Consider the following 21,483-nt stretch of genomic DNA (forward strand, 5'->3'; position numbering starts at 1 on the left):
TGTTTCCTCACAGGCTCTGAAGTCGCAACTTTAAAGTGCCTTCATATCACTGAGTGGCAGACTGCGGACAAAGCACCGGTCATTTCAGCCGTCACGCCAACTCGCATACGTTCTCCGCAGGTAAATACCCACTCTGGAGAGCCGCATTCACCTTTCAACGGTAGCAGCAGCATAAAGAAAGTTTTATTTTTCCCTCTCTCTCTCAGGTCTATGAAGACTTGAAACAGGATTAGTCATCTGAACCTGCTGAACCTGCTGTGTTACTTCAGCTGCTTGGGTGAACACGATCAGTGTTGATAAAAGCACTGTGGTGGATGAAATCACCTTAATTAGCTTCTGTGTTTGTCGGAGTATGGGAAATGTGTTTTACATTAACTGGAGATAATTATGTGCTCGGTCACTTTTATTTTTCTTTTCCATCATGTAGAAAATCATAGCATCCATCGCACCTGGCACATTTCAAAGGAAGCAAGACCTTGCTCTTCATTACATATGATTCAACCCACTTTTGGGAATAATTACACAAAATTGAATCCTTTTTTTTTTAACCGTTCCATCAATCCCACTTACATACATCCTGACGAATTTAATTTTCAATTTGTCTTCTCAGTCTTCTTCTGCTGGCAGGTGCTAATTGATCAGATGACTTTTCATTATTCTGTATTATAGATAACGGTGTGCACGCTGCCACCTGTTTCACTGAAGGGAAACGGAGCAAACATCTGGGTTTATTCATAAATTAACCTAAATTAAATTAATTTGTCTCTTAAGACCACCCACTAGATGTGAATTGTTTCATTTTGCTTTATTTTAACATGAAGGTAAAAATGACAGGTTTAAGTTCAAAGCTGAGTTTTCATAAGTCTAAAATGATACCAACTTTCCACTTCCGATGATCTCCGCTGTATACTGAAAACTCTTCAGGCTTTAAGATTATGGGGCTGATGCATCATGCCTTTCCTGAATGCTCCAACAATCTAAACAGCTTGCTGCTGAGGGGAACAGAGTGACCTTATCTCCCAGGATAAACTGGGATTTAGTCTTGATATGTCTTTAAAAAAAACCCCCAAAACTAACATCAGCTCCACCACTCAACTGTCTTTAACGTATACTACTCACACAATATTAAATGTCAAGCACCCGCTTCTCCTCACCACAATTTGTTTTTCTGATCACGTCGACGGCAGGCACAAACACACACACACACCCTCTCGTCACTGGTTGAGAGGTTCGGGGCTGGAGGTCTGACCGCGGATATCCTGGAGGATGACGGGGATTGTGGAGGGAGCGTGAGAGAGAGGTGAAGAGCAGCTCTCAATCAGCCTCTATTGAGTCGAGCTCCGGTGGGAACATTACAAGCAATGCAGACCTGAGGGATGCAAGCCTGCATGTGCATATCTATTACGAGGAAAACAGCCAGCCGGGCTTTGGCTAAAAACACAGAAACTGCTTCGGAATTGTCAGCAGGACAATTTGATTCAATAGAGAAGGAATCATGTTGTTACATTTGCCTACATTTCTAATTATATCAGCAACTAGCTCCATTTGATGTTATCTTGGCTCAAGAATATTTGATAGAAAAAAATAAACATTTCATTAAAACATTTGTTACAAACACCAGAGAAAATAACTCCTGGGGAAAAGAGAAAAAAATTTAATGAAATGTAGAGTTGAAAAAATGGCTACAATCCGGACGTTTAGCAGAAAGAAATTCACTCATTACAATACAGTCAGTAAATTATGTTCAAGTAATAAAATTAGAAAAATGGGCAAAAAAAAGAGAATACATGCATGTGTGGAGCTCATGGCAGTTTGGAATTATGCTTAAAATATTCAGTACAAATGTTGAAGTGGTAATTATTCTTTGTTTAATGATCAGGTTTACAAGACAGGTATTTTGAAAAATGGAAATGAGACCTGAGATGAATAATAATTGTTGAGGCGGCGAGTGGCTTCAGATATGTGAAAATACATTTTGAGATGGCGGAGGGAGTGAAAACTGACCCCAGAGTGATGGGGAGCTTATTCAAGCCCCCATCGGATTCTCTTTTATTATCCTGATTTTATGTTCAACCAAATTCTCAAACATTCATCCATTCCTGTTGATTTTCAGAAGAAGGCAGATCAGTTACCAACATCTGCATGTCTATCTCATTTCCAGAGTGAACGACTGAGACCGACTAGAGATTCCAGAACACCTGAATCCAGTTAGAACTTGTCCACGCAACCGCAAACGCTCGGTCAGTGTGCAAGAAAGGACGCCACATGACGTTAGCCTGCAGTCTCCGCGTTCGAATCGAACTCGTGCTGTTTAAAGCACCTTGAGCTCCCCACACGTTACACCCTTGAGGATTTTTTTCTTTGCACCAAAGGACGAGACGTACGTGAAGCGGAACTACTGACGTGTGAGTACGAGTCCTCACGGATCCGTTTGATATTGTCAGAAAACTTGCATATGCCAAACAATGCAGCTTTGACAAAAAAGGTGACAGTTAAAATATATCGAGCTAAACTTCATGACAATACATGGCAGGCGACAAGACAACACAGAGAAGTAAAATTAACACACACAATAAGGTGTTTGATCTGATCAACTGCATGTTGTTTGATTATTGTGGACATTAATAAAATGAATCATCAAGAAGCCTCAAGAAGTGGAAACTATTTTCATTCCTTTCATTTCTTGCTTGACTTTCTCCTCTGTATGTTGCTCATACTGCTGTTTGGATCTGGAATTGAGAAGGTGTGACAATGATGAATTAATACTGGATAAAGGGAGCATGTTCAATTAGTTGGCACAGTGGCTAAAGAGTGAGAAGATGTGTGGAGCTTTCTCAGGGTGATCCGGCTTAATGATTTAGTCCGAATAAATGTTCATTTTGACAACTGATGACCCCAAAAATATAGATCCGAAGTGTTAGACTGTGGGTGATTGCCGACTGACGGACTGGTGACCTTCCAAAGCAGATCGAAGGACATAAATCAAATTTAATATTTGTTTTGATTTCAAGATGAAAAACAGAGTTGGAGTCCGGGACACACTTTGTCTTTGGAGCAACATATTTCCTCAGTGAACTTCACACTTTACACCATCTGGAAATTGATTTTGGCAAAACTTACTGAGAGGAATAAAGACATAAATATTACTGGACGAGCGTTTCTGATATTTCCCAGAAAACAATCGTCCGAGGTCACAATGCTTCAATAAAACATAAAATCACACACTGGAAGCAGGATATAAGGCAGTTATCTGTTTCTCAGTCATGATGAAACGTCTCGGTTCGTGGCCTCAATATCAAATGTGCTCAGTAATGATGTGAGGTGATTGACTTTCCGTCTGTGAATAAGAAATAGCCGAATCTGTCCTGCGATATGAATGTTTACTAAAAGCCGGTGCATGATGTAATGTGTATGAAGGACATGCTGTCCGAGTGGAGATATTTTAGAATTTGTGGTTTTAAGCCTGTTCTGACCGAGGAATTAAGTGGATTAAAACTATTATGAATCCAAATCCCCAAATAGGCTGTTTGTAGAAAGAGAGATGCATGTTCATGTATATGAGTGCTGCATATGAACTATATTCTTTTCTCCTGAATAACAGACTCTCCAATAATCTCCAGAGATGGCTCTGCCTGCTGATGAGCAAAACTGCATTTGGAAAGTGAGAAGGGGGCTTTGATAAAAGTTTTTCTATTACCTCAGTTATTCAAGCAAAACCGGCAAATCAACTTTGCATGTTTCATTGATTCCCGGGAAGCTTTTCATACATCTAAAAGTCATCTGCTTGAATACAGATTCACATTTTTCAGCCTGTAAACCAATAACGAGTGTTGTGTGAAATATTTTAAACTGTGGGCTGAGGAGAGGGTGTGTTTCCTGTCACTTTCATCACCAAACCTCCTCACAGTTTGTTGCTGCAGCCTGTCGTTGACCTGTGACCTGTGATCAACTCCAATAAGATGCAGCGGGATACTGATGATCGATGTTTTTTCCACACTAAAAATTAAGTGACGATTCTATAAGCATTTTATCTGAATTTAATTCAACCAACAATGCATGTGCTGTATCATGAAAAAATGTATCACTTTATTATTAAAAGCCAATCAACACAATCAAAAAAGACAGGACAATTTTATAGCTTCTCTGTTGTGGCTTGAGCTTTCTGAAGTAAAAAGATCCTTTTTGCATTTGTGTTGCAACATATGTACAAAATTGTATGGCTTTTGCAAACTTATCAATGTTTCTGTGTTCAGGTTGCAGCATTGTCAGTATTTTAAAAGAGTCATCGGCATATCTGCCTGTGTCTTTCACATGAACGAAAAGGAGTAGGGTGAAGAAATACTGAGCAATACTTGTTTCCTGTACATAACAAGTTAAAGTTAGAAAGCACTGAAACACTGATGGCTTTTACTCCTTGACTGCCTCCTGCTGTCTTTCTGTCCCATGGCATGAAAAAAAAGAAAAAAAAAAAAAAAGAAGGAAAACTCTAGTTTTATTCCCGTTTTGTTGAATCAGCAATAGCAGCTGAATCCATATTTATTAGGCTGTGAAACTCAGCGGCTCCTCCCGTGTCCTCTGCACTGCAAAGACAACTCTGGACGTCACTGGTGCCAGACGGGAACGGTTCCCAGACTGAACAAGAGAGACACAAAGGGCTTGCCACTTCAGTTGGGAACAGGTGGGGCCGCCTTGAAGTCGGTGCTGTGAGAGATGGTTCCTGCAGCGCAGATATGTGAGGAGTTTTGTGGGATAAATCTGGAAATACCTTACAACAATGCCCTCATCAAATTCTAAATGAGGCCTGTGAGGAAGCATTGAAACATTAAACAATTGCGTGTTTTTAAAGGGTTTACTGCAATGATATTTGTTTGACAATCCATGCAAACTGACCTATTTGACTTAAAATAACAACTTCCAAAAAAGCAATCCGTTACGGAGGAAAAGCTTGCTTATTGTTTCTCTTGTTGTGTTTTTTTCCCATCCTCTTTGCTCTCACTCGTTCTCCAGCGTTGCCTATTTCAGTGTTGTCAACTGGCTCCCATGATATCTGTTATACAGAGATCAAGAGTGCTCCGGCATTGATTCTGTTGCTTTGTTATGACACTAAATTCTGCCTCAGTGCTTTCTGCTAAATGAAGAAGCCACACAAAAACACTTACGTGCACACACATACACACCTACACAAACACACACACACACACACAGGCAGTGACAAAATGACAGATCGCTTTGAGCACATAACTTGATACAAGATAATTTGTTATTTTGGGACTATTGATTTATGTGTTATGCAATGAAACAAGTCTCTTTGAGAAGCATCCCTCCGGCAATCAATCCCAACATGCTCACCCATTTATTGTATTCTAATGATGTGATCGATACATCTCCTAAGATGCTGAACACACAGAAATACCCGGCAATTATCTGGGGAGACGACAGAAACACACGGAAACGTGACAAATGTGACAGGAGCACTACTGTGAGGGGACATTGTTTTATATGTGAGCTTCTTGAGATGGAGGCCGAGGAAGCACGTAGCTTCCCTGGATATCATCCATCATCCAAACACTGAGGGGGAAAAAAAAAAAAAAAACCAACAAAACATGAATATATTATTCTATTCATAGGGAAGTACTACTTTATTGGGAGGGGTTACTATAGGTTACTAAAATGCTGCAACAACTAAAAATAAATATATAAACGAGACAAATCAGTATGAGGAAAGAACGCCAGTCACAGAGGAGGTCACAGGTAATGGAAAGTCATTTTCACCGGGGGCTGTTTTCCATGTTGGAAAGCAGATGCACTGACAGCTCAACTAGGACAAATGGCTGTCTCCTGCTCACATCACTACAGTATCCCACGTTATGCAGCTAAGCAGCCCCAGCTGAGGGCTCCGCACGCCTAAATGTGTCCCCTGACCACCGTGGTGCCGTCTGCAGCTTGTAATGAGAATCACAAGGCGCATTTGCACATCGTGAACGTCAGGTTGCATTCGATCTTTATTATTGTGAATCTACTACATGCCTGAAAGTATATTTTTCAGCCAGGAGCGTTACAAACACAATGTTGTATTGATTAAACATTTATCAGCATGGCTATAGATTCAGGTAGGTAAGGGGGGGAGAAAAAAAACATCCTCCACTTGTTTAAAGCTGGTAATGGTAGTAAAAGTGGTAAGTATCCATACATCAGAATCACAGACTGGGAGACCGTAAACAATGAAATAAAACAGCTGCAGTAAAACCGAGAATGTAGCTGCACTGGAGGAAGCAGGCTTTGTTTCAGTACCAACACAGCTGAGCAAAGTGGACAGAAACTGGATGCATAATTACTTTAAGTCGTTCATTCTTTGAAAAGTCACTGATTTGTTGCTTGTAAAATGAACTATTATATTGCTTTGCAATGAGGATGCCTAATTAATGTGCACATGGTTGAATATATTGTGATAGTGTGAGTAAAAGGAGCTGACAGCACTGTGTGGACAGTCCTAATGACCGATTCAGCATGAAGATGGTTGGAGCAAAATAAAATAAAAAAAAATAAATGAAAAAAGGAATACAAACTACCAAAAAGCAGACAGTTCTTATAAGGTTAAGTGACAAAGTTACAGACAGTGAGAAGGTAACTTTTTTGCTCTCAAAAGGCGGGAGTTAGTTCAGGATAAATGTGGCACAAAACGAAGTGACAATTAGCACATTTTTTTTTAGCACGCTCACTGAAAATCCAGTATGTGTAGATGTGCTTCTCCTTCGATATACTAAAAACTTACGAACTACTGCTGAAAGTAGTGATGCTGCTTCGCCAAACTACATGAAATACGCAGCAAGAGACACATGAAGTGCAATCTGTTTCCAGCAGGAGATGAGAGCTGTTAATGCTTTATGGACGCAATACACCAGACACTGATTTTCACTCCCATAATAAAAAATTCTGTGGATTTTAAAGGTAAAGAGAAGTAAACACGAATTTCTGCAGCAAACCTGCAAACCTATACTAAGCCAGAATTGCCACCTTGCAGTTGTTTTCCTCTGCTGACTTAGTTTATAACCATACACTGATATAAAGAGGGGGAGCATCATTCAAGTACGCCGCAAATAGAAAACCTGACATTGGACCTAATAATTTTGAATGAAAAAAAGAATTACTTGATAAAACGTGAACATATTTGCTCCTTCATCCATGAACTTAAAAAGCCTGACCCCCCCTCCCCTCCCCTCCCCTCCAGGACCCTGAGGCGAGGAAGCAGCACTGCTGCATGAGGCTGCAGGCATCAGGAAGAAAGCCTCCAGCTGGAGCAGCGTCTTTCTTTTCCTCCTTTCTGCAGCAGAGCACCAAACTAATCAATCAGTGGGGAAAGCATTTGTTTCAATTGAACAATGAACTTTTCATGCAGACAGATTCCAAAATACGATTGTTTATCATTATATTTCTATACCTCTTACAAATCAAAAGCCATCTGTTTCAAGTTTTTGTATGTTTTGATTATTTTTTACTGGTGCTTTTTTGATCAAAACCCATGAACATACATTAAGGGTTAATCAGTGGCTTTAAACTTTTTTTTCATCTTTGTGATTGTTGTGTTCGACTGGCGACCTGTCAGTGCTGCGTCATTCCTTTTTCTATTGTGACATGGGGAAGTAAGTTGGATAAAATGGGTATAAAAGATTCTACAGCTATCTTCAGTGTTTGCTCTTAATAAAGTATGGTACCAGAAGAAATTCCAAAAAGGTTGAAAAAAAAAAATTATATATCAGTCTGAATGAGAAATTTGTGTACTTTGCAAAAGTTTCCTTTCACAACCACATTTTCACCGGACAGTAACTCTGATCAGAAGCTGTCAGCTGAATTCCGAATTCAAAGTATCTACATTTTACAGTCTCCACTGTTCAAAACAATGCTAAGAAATGGAGCAAATGGATTGTGAGACGAGATCAGTAAGACCAAGACAGCTTTTTGATTAAATGCATGCCTGCTGAGCAGAAAGGGGAAAAGCAAAACCTCTTATGACTCAGAGCTGCAGCTCTAATCACTCTACTGATGCCTTCGCCTATAAAAACTATGCATTTCATACATTCAATAAAAATAAATATTGTTCAAAATGGTATTACCAAGGTTGAAGATCACAAGTCCCATTTTCATATGGAACTGTTTTCATTTTATTTTATTTTAGGGGGGTTTTGTCTGCAAAAATGACGAAACATTTGGCCTCATTTGGCTGCACACACCAGCTTCAGACGTAATGAGCTGAGCAACAGCGAGGAACTAACTTGCTAGTGTGGGCATTTTGAAAGCAATGCAAACAGATTACACAGCAGTATTTATTTCATTATGGTGATTCATTTAATTTGACTCCTTGCGGCTGCTGTAAAAAAGCCCACAGGTCGCAGGTGATGGGGTTTAATAAGAAAAAAATCAAAAAAATAGAACACCACAGAACCTGGTAGTCACTTGTACTACAGTTAGACTTTGAAAGCACTATTTACACATTGACCTTAATAAACAAACGCAAGCTTGACTGAAGAGAGACACAAATGCGAGTAGTGGGTTCAGAGTAAGTTTCAAACCTCTTGAAGTGATAATGACCCCTCTTGTACCTTGAAAATGAGGATGGCAGTGGCGTCTGCCGCTGCATTAACCTCATACTGAGAACCATAATTAGAGGCAGCAATTAATTCACTTACTTTAAAACCTCTAAAATCAGATTTCCAAAGTCAAAAAATAAAGCAAAAGCTAAATAATTTTCTTGGAAAACATCTCATTTTATATCTTAACAATTCAGCCTGATTTCACAGAGTTTCAGTCACATATGCAATACGGTCTTGACTGCCGACCAACCTGAAAGTTGCTAAAATCCAATAGAGTATAGATGAGGCACAGCTTGGACCCTGTAAACCATTAACATATAGACCTTAAATCATTAGTATATAAAACAAGTCCCACACCAAAGACTCGTCGGTACGGAGTAAACAGCATGAACCGCTGAGGACACTTGGATATGGGGTGAAAAATGTTCAAAGCCATGAGACCAAGTCCAGTTGACACGATTTGAATGCTGTGAGATGACTTCACTTCTGGAAGGAAATCAAGATTTCCACCTCAAGAGGTGGAAAAATGGAATATTACTTAATTTGATGGCTTCAAATACGTCCTCCACTCCAGACAGTCCAGCTTGCCTCATTCTTCTTTTTCTCAATAAGTGTTTCCCTTGTATATGTGATTATAAATAAGTGAATGTTACTTTGCTCTTTATGAAGCTATATTTAATCTGAACATATTTGCAATTGTTTGATTTTTTTCCCTTCTAGCAGGTAAACTGATGACTATCGTTAATTCTTCCTGTTGATTTGTGGCTGGAATGAGAACCCCAGTACTCAACACGTCAAGAAAATATAGAAATATGTTCAAAAACATGCCTCAAAGTTTACATCCAAACTGCATGCAATTATAAGATGGTTTTAATCTGCAAATCTCTACAATTTTGGGACTCTCACTACATGTCAATTAGCATGTTTTTAGGTAATTTTTAATGACTTGACTCTCTATTTCTGTCTCTCAGCCTATCACATAAGCATGTACTTGAGGGAGTGATGTAATATTTATTATTATATTTCCGCAGTGTACTAAATTCACATTGTCTGACATGCATTTGCATATACCCTATAAAATATTGATGGCGTGCATTTATACCTAAACCCTACAGTGTAGTTGTGAATCATTTGATGGTAATAAGACTCCATGAATTAAAAAAAAAAAAAGAAAAAGAAAAAACATTTGAGTGATGCAGCTGTCATGAACATAAACAGCATCCAGTATGTTTCCCTTCGCCTCCTGCCATTGATTAGAAATGAACTGCAGATAGCATGAGAGTAAATAAACCAAATTAAAAACTTCCTTCGGATTAAAATTGCGAACCATTTTAACTAGATAATGACAGCCTCTTAACAGTTAAGCAGTAAAGCAAGTAATTGCTTTTTCATGGACTCAGATTTTGAATTTCTATCGTGTGGTGCAACTAACAAAATCCAATCACATGGATAGCAATTAAACTCTTCAGTGAACTTCTGACATGGTTCAGTTCCAAGGTAATCACATAACTTACTGTGATCCATACTTAATTTTCTCTTCAGGAAGTCAGCAATGTTTTCTGTATGTTGCATCGCTGGAGTTTTGGTGAGAAAGAGCTCTGCTGTCGTGTGCGGCAACCGAGATGACTTTTTTGGCACCACAGTGTGAATACGTGCAAAATGTCTTTATGTGGAAAGACAAAACCCCAGTGAAGTTAGAAGAGCTCAGTAAATAACAAGCGATAGTAGAGCCTAACATTTGCAGTGATAATGGAGTGAGTGTTCAGTCACTTTCAGACACGACACAAAGAGACTGCATCCCCATTTGCTTTCTTTATTTACTTTACTTTTGAATTTCTAAAATTTTGACTTTTAGAAAAAGAGGTGTACCGTTAATCCTCTAATAATGACCTGTATTCCATTAAAAGCCCGTCTCCTTTAATGACCGGGTGCGTCATTGAAGAAAGCTCATAAAAGCCGCCTCCCAATATAAGCCGGGTTTTTTTTTCTTTTGTTTTTCTCTGTGAAGCGCTACGGCGCTGTACTGACGGTAGTCTGTGCTACAGCGCCAGTCCTCTGGTATGCCGACTGTGTGTATTACACGCATCCAGTAAACATGGTGGAGGGACAGAAAACATTAAACTCAATTTTGAGACTTAATTATTTTCACATCGATTGAAAAATAAAATTTAATTATTCCAATTAATTCGATATACGCCCCAGCTCTAAACTGTACTACTTTTTGAAAATTTTAAAATAGAAGCCTCTCTCTTATACATGCCTCCTTCCATTAAAAGCCTGGTGCCAGCTACACTTGAGACAAATAAAAGCCCCGGCTGCTATCAGAGGATTTACGGTATATCTATGCATACTTTGGAGTCAAGTCAGTCTCCCCTTGTGTCTCTTTATGTTAACTGTGCTGTAACAGCAGAACCGATGAAATCGACTGGTAACACTCTGGTTTCAAATATTTCTTGTTAAAGCTAGGGTTGGCGATCTTGGAAAACTAGCATGTAGCACGAATGTAGCATCTCCCAAGGCTCCGCCCAGCTCCCACCCCATTGGAGGAGCTCCGTTGGGAGCGGAGACGCAGAGACGTTCCGCGCGCGCGGCACTTCCGCGTCCAGTGCGTCCCTGGCGTAACCTGTCCTCAGCGTTCGTTTCTTCGTTTTTCTTTATTTGCACTATGCCAAGTATGGCGCACTCACCGGTAAGTAAAGCCCCAAACATTCTTCTCCGCCATTCTGCAACGACGCTCCGTCCTTCTACGCGCGCACTGAATCAGGGTCAGTGCACGCCATTGACATGTACGCGCAGGGGGGCAGGTCGAACGGCGAAGGGATTTGATTGGTTTAAAAAAAGGTGTCCCGTCAAGACGATTGGTTGCTGTTTTTCCCGTTTTACTCCTGCTGTAGATAGCGGATATTTTCCAAACTACTTTAAGAACATGCTATGAATTGTTCCCCATCGGGTCATAAAGATCATTTTAACCAGTATTTAAAAAAATGTATCTCATTCAAATCGCCAACCCTAGCTTTAAAGGTGTAATACGGGATTTTTTATTTGCTTTGAGTTCCGGGTGGATCATCAAAATAACTGGTGGGTCTGTTTGTCAATCATTCTGACGAGCTGCTTTCGTCAAGCCGTTGTGTGCTCGCTCCCAATCACGTTCTACGTATTGTTCAGAGTGTTTATGTAGCCGGTGAGCTTCGGTTTTAGCTAGTACTGACCGATGGCGAGTCTGACATAATGAAACTGTAACTGTTTCGGAAAACAAGCTTTATGAGCGAGGCCGATCGCAGAAACTGTAAACAGAGCCGTGCACACCTGGAGAAGATGAGGACGCACTCGAACGCTTCCGCCATTATAGGCGTTTCCTGGGAGAAGCAGGAGAGCTCGGCGGATGGTCTGGCGCATGCGCGTTTTTCACAAAGTGAGTAACAAACGTTTGGCTTCGTCTTTTCGAGAAAATCCTGTATTACACCTTTAAGTCTTTCATACTTAGTTTTCAGCTATCAAGCCATTCCTTCATTCTTTAATTCTAACTGAATGGCTTTGGATGACTGGTATTATTCTGTTGCAACATGACAACTTTTCGTTTGTTTTGAACATTATTAAAAATGCAAATGCTTGGTTGAATCTTTTGCAAAAGTTTAGGAGAGGAATTTTACAGACTCAACAATCACTCTACCAGAGATCATAACTAAAAACACAGACATATTCTACATTCATACAACTCTTAAGGCCTTACATCGGCTCTGATATTTGAAGGAATGGAGACATTCTGACATATATCTGCAGAGACCATGAGAGACAACATGCTTTTTGATTCAAGTTGAAGTTTTTGAATATCATAACCCTTCTTGGCCACTATAGCTTACAACGAAATTCTAATTAACTATTGCCGCTTATCAAATAACATGGCAGGGTGCCCACAAACAGGAGTCCTGCAGAGCTTAACAATTTCATACATGCTCCAAATATAATCCAAAGAACAAAAAAGACACCAATAAACCCCAAAAAACCACAAATGTTTTCTAGGGTTTTTCTGTACATTCAAGTCAACACAAGTATCTCACGATAGAAGATGACTTGATCGAAGTGTTTCATGGCAGCTTTACCTGATGGACACACACAAACACATATACATGCAGACAGCTGAGAAAAGGAAGCGCAGTAAATGTTGTGAAATAAAGGAGGAGAATGACGAGCACAGAGCTATCCCTGCTGGACTACAAAGCTATGAGCTGACCCTCACACACTTCCAGCATCATCCATCCTACTGATGAATGTGCGCTCCCTCGTCGGCACGGAGGAGGATTTAGGACTCTGGAGGACCGCTCCACATGTTGTGAGGGACTGATGTGTTTGCAGCATTTTTTTTCTCCCCCAAAACAAGAAAACCAACCTTTAGGCTGCTCCAGTGCCACCAGGGAAGAACATGTGGACACGGAAGAAATGGGAGAGACAGCTTATTTCCTTTGACTTTTATAATTCAGCACTGTCACAGCTTTGCTTTAATAATTAAAAATCCTAATGTACTACCTTTAAAGAGACTTAACCTTCAAACAATTGCATCTATTTTTAAATCAAAGCTTAGAATCCATCTCTTTGCTTTAGGTTTTAACTCCATGTAAGAGCTGTTTATTTTACGCCTTTTGAACTTTTTAATTTTATGTTATTTTAATGTATTTATTTCAGATTTTTTTTATTTACTTTGAGTACAGCACTCCCTGTAGTTGTCGTAAAGTACTTTATAAAAATTGATGGGATTTTTTGTTATGTTTTAGCTGTTTGATATTGTATTATGTTATTTTGAACAATCTTTATTAATCTATTGTGTTTTCAAGGAATATTCACTAACAAATTCACTACTTTTCATTATTGTGTTGTAGTTTATTATCATTTTGACAATCCTCAGTGAAGAACTCTGAACTGCACTGACTTTTGCACAACGAGTACATCTTTAAACGTTGATACATGAATGATTCATCCATGTTTATTCATTTATTTATTTTTATTGCTTTGTCCACTTTAGGGTTGAGGAGTTGTGGAACCGACCCAAGCTGACTGTGTTCGCCCTGGACAGGTGGCAGATCCATAACAGGACACACAGACACGGCCACACACATCTGGAGCCACCACCAATCACACATAAAGGGAACTAGGAGCCACCGAGTAACCTGAAACACCACACATTAACCAATAAAACATCCAAACTCCACACGGAAAGCCTCTAAAACCAAATCTGGACTCTAATATTTCAAGCACTAAAATGCTCGGTCAATGCTTTGAAATGTCTAAATGTGGAAAAAGCACAAAAGAGGAGGGCATGTTGCTTTGATGCTTTTTGGTCTTTGAAATATTGAATCTGTGTTCGGTCGGTGACACTGGAGCTCAGGTGAACAGAAGAAGGATCCAAGCAATTCTTTTGATTTCCTGGTGTTTCCATTTTTGAGTCGCTCTGAGTCTCGTCACAGCCGCCTCCGTACGGCGGCCCGTCCGACAGCGGGAGCAGATTGCATTACTGCAGCGGCCACAGCGAACGTTTGCCGCTCCTAAGTTGCGGCGCCTCTCTGACCCTTGTTTGTGCGTCAGGTGTGTTGCTGTGAATTTGTATTCATGTATCTGTGTGTGTGCGTGACCCGGAGTGACTCTGTTTCCAATAAGAAAATGAAATCCATCGTGGGATTTCTCTCTCTTTTTTTTTTTCCTTCTTCTTCTCTCCCAGCAAACCATTTTCTTTTATTACTTCACCTGCACTTCTTCTGGAGCCACTGGGTGTGCTCCCACGCTGCAACTCCCAGACAAGCATCGGCAGCATCTATCTTGTGGACAGAAGTGCTGAGTGGCTATTACTTCTCAGTAGACCACATAAAAACCACAGCAATTAAATGCTATTGGGCTATTCGACTTTGTCTTCTTAGAAGGGGGAAAAAAAAGGGAAGTGAGTTAGTGAGGGAAGAAAGACAGAGAAGAAAGTGGGAGTGAAAGGAAGAAAAAGACAGACCTGAAGTGATGCTGCTTAACCGAGAGAAAGACCTTGATGTCAGCGCAGTCTGAAATGAAGATGGAGGAATTAAAGTGGCTGTGAAGAAAGAAATGATGAAATAATGCACCTGTTCCCAAAGAGACAGAGAAGAGCTCTTCAGCTGAGGTACAATTGTGGAATCAGACGGCAGCAGTGAGGTTATGGCAAAGACTTCATTCTCACACCGAGTCAAAGTTAACCCTTTAAAAAGCCCATTATAAAATACCCTGACCAGCGTGAGACTTTTTTCTTGTACATAAATTCTTGAAGGCTGCAGAGACTAATACCACCTATCATAAGTAATGAATAGAATAACTGTTTAAAGAATGCATTTGAAAATGTATAGCACTCAAACTGAGCCATACACTGTAATGTAGACTACAACCAAACCACAGTTAACACTCTTTGAACATAAACATAAAATCTCTTGAAGATAAAAATGTATCGTCTCATTGCAGCACACTGCAGATTCCTGAGTCCTCCAATAGAATCACAGCGATAGAATGAGATTAAAAAGTGTCAAAAAGAGATACAGTGTCAAAGAAATATGAGTATATTTCTGCTATCAAATAATTTAACATTTGTGACTAATTACAGTCTATAAAAATCCACACAGAAATAAATAGTAATCATCAAACTTCTGCCACTGTCTTTATTTTGTACTCTTCATGCATGTTCCATGAGTGCATGATGCTAACGCAACATCTTATGCAGCAATAGGCCCAACTGCCTTTAGGAGGTTGCAGGTTGATTTTTGTGTTGTGATGAAAATCAGACAGGAGAGGAATTCTGTTGTATCATGATTTTTACACAATAGACAGAAGCAACACTAATGTTAATGTTAAGCACATCAATGCATCAAATGATTTTATATTTATTAAAATCCTTTAAAAAGTGTTGGAAATCCCCTCATGTGTCACAGTTAATAGTTTGCTATGGTTACTTCCCTGATAAAGGGTTAAGAATTTAGAAATTCACCACTTATGGTCACTTGATTTTGTAGGACCAGCATTGCTATTTTTCCATCCAAAAGATACATCTCTTAATCATATTTTTCAGCCTGTCGGGACACATTTTCCGACCTGTGCTTTCTTCAAATCCTATTTTAGAGCAAATTACTTCATTAGGATTTGTGAGGCAGCTCAAATAATGTCATTATAAGCTGTCAACCAGTGACAACTGAGGAGCACTTCCAGCCTAAAATGTCCACTCTCCAGAGATGAGTCTGAGGAAAGAAAATAAAAAATAAAAGAGTAACTTAGGGGACTTGTGGAAGTGATGATGAGATTTGGGACAGGCAGGGAAACTTTCAGATAACGCAGCGCAGGCCTGCAAAGCAAAACCTCTGCAAAGGAGTCGCAGCTCATTTGCTGCCACTCAAACCATGTGGATGTGACAGCTCCAGCGCATTATCAGGATATGAAGCACATCTGGTTTCTGTCACGCTGGTCACTGCATTCGATAACACTGCAGCATTTCTAACCTCCGCAGGCCTTATGGGAACCAGGAGAACGTTTTTTTTTTTTTTTTTTTACAAAAGAACGGACACAAACACAAAAATATGGGCAAAGTCAACAGTGATGAGGACAGTCAGCTTGAAGCATTAAAGCAATGTGGATAAGCTGGCTGCTCAGAGAAGCAAATTCCAGATATTCTCGATTGCACTCTTTCGTATTGATCCATCTGGATATTGTCTTTCTGCTTATGTCCATGTGTATCGTTGTTTCTGTCCCACTGACCACTCGGTCAACTCTCTGAGTCCCACAGAGCAAAGCACTCGATCACACCATCTGACACCAAATAACAAGCGGCTGAAAAACCATAATCAGCTGCTGGTGATCAGCGCAGCAAAATGGCAAAATTCACACAGCATTCCAGATCATGAATACAACACTTGGACCACCTGGCCGAGCAGCTCGTCATCAAAACCGGCTGGCAGGTGGAGCTATCTACAGATCTGTAGATACTGATATTAAAATCTGAAACCCACGAATTCAACCCTGTCTGGACAGACGAGTGAGAAAAGCTTTTCTTATTTGACCACCAAGTTGAACAGATAGGCTTGTGCTGCATGCAGAAATAATGGTCTTTGCTAGGAACCCTTTCACTGTTGACGTCACATCAGAGCGAATATCCAGAATATCCAAAGCTTCTTGAGAAGTTCTCTAACTATGACAGGAGAGCTTCGAACAAAGAGACCTGTGAAGGCATGGAGAGACGTCAGTAAGCAGCAGCTCACAGCGTGCTTTGATCAACGTACATATGCCAATCATGAGTAAATCAATGTGATTCACACAAGTCAGTAAAATAACAGCGCTCACTGTTCCCTGGCTGACAGCGCTCTTCACCATTACCTTCGAATTGCAATCTCCTGAACAAAAAAAAAAAAAAAAATCACTGTTGTTGTTCAGTGTAACAATAAAAAAGGCCACATTTCCCACTGAGAAAAGGCATTAAGGTAAAGTATGTACAGTTTAAAAGAGTCTCAAAGTCAATGTTCGTTCAGCGAAGTGTCTGACTGTTCTCTTTTGTTCAGTTAAATGCATTTGGTAATTTTCCAAGTTCACATAAAGTTGGCTCAGTTCAGACACAAATGTTATTGATACTGTGCAGTTTGTTTGATGCACTTTGAGGGATGACTGAGATGTGACCCAAATCAATAAAAACAGAATTCCATATTTTTTATTTCTATTATTTTATATTATTTTTTATGAAAAAAATATTAATTCTAAACCAGGCTCTGTTCAGTTACAGTTCACATTGTGTTTTGTATGTATCTTTGGCATGTTATCTAATTTAATTCATTATTTAATTCATCATTTGCGGACTTGGGTGTCAAACATTCAGTCTGGCTACATTTCATGATTTCAAAATTTGGTCCAACTGGTAATTGAATGCCCTTAAACAAAAAATACGAGAAACAACAGAATTTTCAAAACCACAACCTTCAGCAAACACAGTGTCTTGTGAAATCACCCGTCTAATCAGCGCTGTTTAATGATCACTCCCAGTGAATCTGAACCAGTTTTTGTTAAAGACAGTTATGTTTTTCAGTTTGATGTCACGACAGTATTATTTCCTTGCTCCATTTGATCCTTCCGCTGTTGCTCCTGCCACACTGGACGGCCGCTCCCATTCACCACGCTTCGTCTCTGGATTACTAAAAATAAAGCTCCGTATTCAGGATGGGGATGTAAGTACACAGCATAGACAAAGCATGACGAGCGGGGAACTAACAGCGAAAATTACAAATGGCTGCCTGTCTCATTACCCAAGCAAATCACATTAGATACCCTTCGGAAACCTCATATAGATGCTGCACTGAGTGGCGCCCTCTCTTACAATCAGCCTTTCCATCCATCTCTCTCTCTGTTGATACGTCCTCTGCTTCCTTTGTCTGGTTTCTCCTCTGACTAACTTTCTTCATACCCTTTTATAACTCTTTGTCCCTTTGCCTTTCTACAGCTCAGTCTCCCTCTTTCAGAGTCTCTCAGTCTGTCACTTTCTTTCTCTCTCTGCTGACCGGACAGACATATTCAAATGGAAGTTACGGACAGAGCCCTGCATTATTCAGACCATTCGAAGCGCTTCACAGACACACGAGTCGGGCACAATGACAGTAAAATCTCCATTTAAGCTGGGCAATTTCCACAGGCAACACATGAGAAGTGGAAGAGGCAGGATAAGCCGGATGAATCCAGGAGTTAACAGGTGTGCACACGTCGCAACAACAGCAGTCACATACTTATCAAGACAAAAAATAACATAAATTGGGACAAAATGAATAAACAAGCAATTTCTGAACGAATTGACACATGTGAGATGTTCGCACCCAAAACACATTGACTAAGATGTGTTGTTATGTAAGGACACTGTAAAAATATTTCAAATATGCTCACATCAGTAGATTTAACTTAACATCTTCCACCCCTTTGTATTTCCCACAGTCTTTTTTATTTATTACTTTATTCTCCCCCTTTCATTAGGATAATATATCATTTGTTGCTCTGAAGTTGTATTTTGGTCAACATTTTTGCGTTATTGATTGAATTACACCACAATATGTACTCCAACTAATTCATGTGTCACTGTTGTAAGTTTAAATTATTATTATTAATAAATTGTAATAATAATAACAATAATCCTTCATCAGAAAATCTTCAGAAAATCTTGTACAACATCATAAATCACAGCAAAAAATTGAAAAGAATCAAAGCGGTACATTAAATAAAATGATAAAATGTTACTAAAAAACAGAGTAAGACTGGAACCCAGCAAAGTTAAAAACTAAATGTGCAAAACAGTATTGAATTTAAAACATTAAATCCAATACAAAACAAAAAAGGTAGAAAAACACTGCTAATTAATGGTTTAAAAGGTTTTTTTTTTAAGAAACTACACCTTTTCGGAAGCACCACACAGACTGATATAATAAAAAAGATGAGATGTAAATTAAATCCAGTTTATCTTGAGTGATACTCCTGGAAGAAGTAGGCCACTTTTTAAAGCGATTTACTTGTCCTTAATACTCAATTTAAATTCTAAGTCCTAACTCAAACTGGCTTCGGCCATCAAGTGACTTTATTCAGATCACGACTTCGCCCTTTGCACATTTACAAATAAAAAGAGAAAAATTCATTAAAAAATAATTAACGTCTCTATTGAATTGTGACATCAACCAACATTTTGCGACTGAGAAATATTGGAAGAGACTAGCTGATTAATGGTGGCATTCTTTTTGACCTTCTGACATAGTGATCGCTTCAGACCGCAGGGAGGAAAGTCTTGTGATTTTATCCAATGAGAACAAACAGTTTGCCAATAGCCTTTGGCTATCTCGATGTGCAAGTAAGCACACTGTTTCCTCTGGCCAGATCGATGCTTCTCGATTAGACTGCCTAGGCCAAAAGGAATTCAGCAACTTTCCTATTCGTCAGCTCCCTGGGACCCATTCCCATTTCAAACACATGCACCCACACACACACAGACACACACAACACGTTTGAAGATGAAAACCCAAATTGATGTCACACAACCGCAAACGGACGTCACGGCATTCATGGCATTTAGCACAAGCGTCAGATAGTGCACAGCTCTGCTTAAAAATCAATGCGCATTTGCAAGGATCAATGCTTGGGCTCCTATGAGAAGTAATTAGAAAAAGGCAAACATGATGTGTCTTCTCCTTCATGTTTTCCACCACACAATTAAAAAAATAATAAAAAATAATACAAGCTTTATATAGCAGAGATGTTTGAGGGCACACACCAGGCACAGAGACATTAAGCTTTCCTGAAGTGATGCTATGGAAATTTACAGAAATACACAGTGGTTAGCGCTCCCACTTCATGTGATAATGACTGTGTGGAGTTTGTGTGTTTGTGTGTCCTCCCTGTGCATGACCAGGGCCTGTGTCGCTGCAATTTAACTTAATTATGTTCAGTTCAAGATGGTTCGATGCAATGATCTTTTTTCACCCTTCTATCTTTCTTATGTTCTTGTTATATCCATTGGTTAAATTGTTTTTCCTTTTTCTTTAACTTGTTTTTTCTTTCCTCCTTGTTGCCCTTCATACTCCTTTCTTCCATTTCTGCTTTTGGTCATTTTCTTCCTTCTCCTCCTTTTCCTTTGTAATATCATCACAAAAGCTTCCCGGAGTATGTTTTTCAGCACCAACACTTAAATCCTGTTACTTTCTTTAAAAGCTTTTGATTCCTGAGCGATTTCTGAAATCCTCTGCAGCTCTTCTCCATAATAACTACAAAAAAAAAAAAAACAACAACAACAAAAGTATCAAAGGTTTTGAGCTGCTAATGACCCTTCAGTAATCAGGAAAACCCAGAAAACTTGTACTCAGACTCTGCAGCTATTAAAATATTAATCTCTTCAACTTGGGAGGGACCTTTAAAGCTTTGCTTAATCTTTATTGTGCACACTGTTGTTTACTCTTATTTTAGCCCGAACACATTTTAATCTTTGCTTGTTTTCCTTGAACCTTCTCACGGCTCTTGCCAACTGTACATGTGTCTGAATGTAAAACATTGTTGCTGAATCGTGTTAGACTACGAAAGCTGCCTTTGCCTTGGCTGTTTTCAATTTCACATGGGAACAATTACAGGAAATGGTAGATTACCACGCTAACGCCAATAATTACTTCTGTGACGCTACAATGTAAAAGCCAACACTTGTTGCCTTCATGGTCCTTATTAGGTGGGTTAATTTATACGAGGAGAGAAAGAGCTACCTGTTCTCAGAGCATCTATCATAAAAATTATCAATAAAAAAACCCCTGATGTTTGTTGTATTGTCAAAATGCAGCAATACATCTTTTATATCATCGTATTTATCACGTCTATGTCTCTGAGTACATTACTGCTGAGGATTTCAGAAGCATAAAATGAGCATAAAACTGTGCTGCAAGATGAATGAGGCAGAGAAGTCGTCGGTTTCTACTTGGTTTACTAATTCCAGGCGAAACTGTGAAGGCTTGTCTGCCCCGGGCTATCTCGGCAGCTAAAGACAGAACGAGCGGAAGAATGGAGCATCTTCTATTACACATACTTAAGTAGTGTAATTAAGACTGAGCATGATGAGAACTTGAAGGCAAAAGTTTACAAAAATTGGAGTTAATTAAAGATTCTGCGCAGAAATGTAATTCAAAGTGGGTTTCTACTGCAGTGGTGGAGAGTTAATGCCTCAGCTTACAGACGTGGGCTACACTGTATATACCCGGGACGTGAGGGGCAGCGGCGTCCCCAGATAGCAGCGATAGCAGGGATAGCAGCTCCCAGAGACTAACGGGGGTATACAGGGACACAGACAGGCAGAAAAGGTACGGTGGCTTCCCCTACACACCTACACACACACACACACAAAGTTAAACCA

The sequence above is a fragment of the Salarias fasciatus genome, chromosome 18 (assembly GCF_902148845.1).
Source record: "Salarias fasciatus chromosome 18, fSalaFa1.1, whole genome shotgun sequence".
NCBI lineage: Eukaryota > Metazoa > Chordata > Actinopteri > Blenniiformes > Blenniidae > Salarias > Salarias fasciatus.